Source organism: Pteropus medius, unplaced genomic scaffold, assembly GCF_902729225.1.
Source record: "Pteropus medius unplaced genomic scaffold, Ma_sr-lr_union100, whole genome shotgun sequence".
Lineage (NCBI taxonomy): Eukaryota > Metazoa > Chordata > Mammalia > Chiroptera > Pteropodidae > Pteropus > Pteropus medius.
The window spans coordinates 14,235,205-14,239,092 of NW_024350319.1; the positions used below are offsets into that span (position 1 = coordinate 14,235,205).

General features: G+C 31.2%; 1 pseudogene; it reads left to right on the forward strand.

The window, feature by feature from the left end:
• Nucleotides 1–243: 243 nt before the first annotated feature.
• On the forward strand, nt 244–362 carry LOC120583542 (uncharacterized; annotated as a pseudogene).
• The last annotated feature ends 3,526 nt before the right edge of the window (nt 363–3,888 follow it).

Consider the following 3,888-nt stretch of genomic DNA (forward strand, 5'->3'; position numbering starts at 1 on the left):
AAACTGTTCATATCTTGCCTCTCCTAGCTAAAAAGCAGTGGAAATTGGTTTCAGGTGAATGCTAAGGTCTCTTTTAGACTTAAAGCACTAATACGTTTTGTATCTTCAGTTTTATCTGTTTTTCTTATGTGTTTATAAATGTTAGGCCTGAATCTTTTAAATTGTCAGTTCTTAGAAGAAATCACCTATAGAGTTAGTCTCTATAAAAACATTAGCAATTTAACCATTTGAATATATATTTCAGTCTATGGCCATGCTACCCTGAACAAGCCTGATCCTGTCTGATCTCGGAAGCTAAGCAGGGTTGGGCTTGGTTAGTACCTGGATGGGAGACCACTAAGGAGACCAGGTAAATGAAGGATTGTAAGTTGACAAGGTCCTTGCAATTTGTGAGGTTAACCAAGGGTTGCTTCACCTAAAATAAATAAATAAATAAATAATAAATGAATATATATTTCATTCATAGTACTGCTTTATCCCTAAATACTTCACTGTGTTATTTAAAAAACAAAACAAAACAACAAGGGCTTTGTACAAAATATAATTCAATTATCAAAATCAGGAAATTATAATTAATGTGGTATTAATATCTAATCTAAAATTTTAATTCAAATTTTATAAATAGTACCAATGGCGTCTTTTATAGCAAAATTATTTTCTCTAATTCAGTATCAAATTAGAATTAGACCAAGGTCATGTGATGCATTTAATTGTCATGTCTCTTTAATGTGGACCACTTTCTCAACATTTGTTTTTATATGTGTGTATGTTTCATAATCTTGACATTTTGAAGTGCACAGACCACTTATTTTGTAGAATGTTGTTTAATTTGGCTTTATGTACTGTTTTCTCATGATTAGATTTAGAATACGTTTTTTTTTTTTGGCAGAAATACAATGGAAATTATGTGTACTTCTCTGGGCATCATAGTAGAAAGCAAATGACATCTAGTTATCCCGTTATCAGTGATGTTAACTTGGTTGCTTGGTTAAAATGGTATCTATCAGATTTTCTCTATGATTAACTGATGATTTTTCCTTTGTAAAAATATGTATCTTGTGGAGCAATACTTTAGGATTATATAAATTTCTCATTATGCATCAAACTTTCACTCAGTAATTTTAGCATCCATTTATGATTTTTGCTTGAAACAGTTATTACTGTGATGGTTGCCAATTATTAATATTTTACTTCTATCATTTCTGCTTATTTTATTACATGGCATTTTACTCTAAGGAAAAACTGAACTGTCTTTCCTTTTCCCCCTATTTTTGAATATTAATTTTCAAAATTATCAGTACAGTATCTTGCTACTGTACTGAATTTATCTATCAGTTTTGATAGTTTTTTGTGGACTCTTTAGGATTCTCTCTATATAGTATTATGTCATCTACAAATAATGACTTGTTTTACCTCTTCCTTTCCAATTCAAATGGCTTTTATTTCTTTTTATTGCCTCATTGCTGTGGCTAGGACTTCCAATACTATGTTGAATAAAAGTGGTAAAAGTGGATATCCTTGTCCTTTTTCTGATCTTAAGAAAATGCTTTTAGCTTTTCCCCATTGAATATGAAGTTAGCTGTGGGTTTGTCATACATGGCTTTTATAATGTTGAAGTATGTTTCCTCTATTCCCACTTTGTGGAGAGTTTTTGCCTGAAGAAATCCAAAACATTAAGTCAAGAATATCTCTGCATCCCTATGTTCATTGCAGCATTATTTACAATAGTCAAGAGATGGAAGCAACATAAGCAAACTCAAGATCATTAAACTCCATGAAGGATAAGTACAAAAAAAGTATTAGCTAGAAAACAATAAAATAAATTAGTAAAAGTACTGATAAAAATTATAACAACAAAAAGTTAAACTAGAACTCTACATATAGTGAAAATGTCCTTCAAATGTTAAGGCAAAATAGGAAGGAAAAAAAGCAGGAAAATAAAAAGATAAATTATTTGCACTTGGTAATTATTTCTACATGCCCTCACCCCAGCTCAATTTAGTTATGTTTTTGTATATTAATGTCCCTCAATTTACCATACCTCCCAATATTTATGCCCTTATGCAGTCTCCTCTCACATTCACTCTTGATAGAGCCATGTGGCTTTCTTTGACCAGTTAACACATATGTCATAAGCAGAAGCTTAATAGGAGTTGGCACACAGAGGCTCATCCTCTTAGAATTCTTCTTCATGAAGTCCAGCTCCATGTTACATGAGGTGTGGTTAAACTACTGAATGATTAAAATTTATGCTGAGACATATCCCGAGAGATGAGAAGTCATTTTGGGCACTCCGGTTTCAGCTAAATTCAGCTACTTGGCCCAAACAATATTGCATGGGGTAGAACAGCCTAGTTGAACACTCCAAATTTCTGATGCAGAAAATTAAAGTCATTATTGTTTTAAGCGGCTAATCTTTTCTTTTCTGAAGCAGATATATATCTATAGAAATAGAATTATAGGTTCTTATCTTGCTTATGAAATAGTATATATTATTTAATGTAGACCGTGCTAACATAAGGATGAATGTTTTAATCAGAGGTAACTATTAAAACTACAAAGAATTTTACACACCCCAAAATAAAAATTAAAAAAAAAAATAGAGGAAATAAAATGGAATCCCAAAAAATTCCCAATTAATTCAAAAGAAGGCAGGAAGGATTAATAAAAAAATAAATGAGAGGAGGAAAAAAGAAAAAACCCAAGATGGTAGATTCGAACACAAAATGTCAATTATTACATCAAAAATAAAAGGACTAAGCGTTCAATTGGAGGTAGAAAATATGAGATTGGATGAAACAGAAGGACCCATTTAGATTCTGTGATTCTGTTTATAGACAATAGATGTGGATGACAATAAGAAATAGATTATTTAAACATGTTGGATATTGTTAATGCAGACCTTTGTTGGAAATTTGTAGTAAAATGCTTATAGAAAAGAAAACAGGCTAACAAAATGAGTTAAGCATCTAACTTAAAAAGCTTGAAAAAGGAAAAATAAGAAGTCCAGAGAATGTAGAAGGAGATAATCAAATAGAACACAAAAATGCAGTAGAGATAATCCAATATGTGGTTCTTTGAATAACTAAATAAAATTACAGATCTCTGCATGACTGACTAAAAAGAGAGAGCAAAAATAAGTAACATTAGAATGCAAATGGGACATACTAAGAAAAAGGAATAAATTTAAAAGAGGAGAAATACTCTAAATTTTGGCAATTTGACAAGTAAGATGAAATGAAAATTTTCTAAAACATTATAAATCACTAAAGTGAATCAAGAAAATACAGAAAACCTTAGTGGACTCGTAACCATGAAAAAAATGAAATTAAAATCTAACCTCAAAATTAAAATAAACCTATCTGAGAGATATAAACCTATTATAATTAAGACAGTGTGATATTGGCACAGAGTTAGAAAGAAAACTTAACAAAACAAAACTTAAGACCCCAAAATCTACTTCTTAACTGACAATATGGCAAGGATGTAGACAAAATGCTGAAATCCAAGCAGCATGTTTACGAGCGTACATGGTGGAAAGACCAACATTTGAAATCGGACAGGAAGGCTTGGAGTCCTATGCAATCTTGGGCAAGCCCCAGGTTCATGTCCTCCAGTATCTTCAGTTATAAAATGGGAAAATAAAACCCAATGTGCAGTCTTCTTGTATATATTGAATGAAAGGGTTTGAGAATGAATAAGTACTTAATATAGTCTTATTTAAGTATCGTTACTGTTCTCCTTCAACTCAGATTACTACATATTGAAAAGAAGGATGCTAGATTAAAGAGAAGGTAGGTAGGAAAAATAGAGGTAGTGATTCACATCGATGACTATTTATACCTTATCTGTGTGTTTTCTTTCTTCTTTTATGTTTTTGAAGTTACA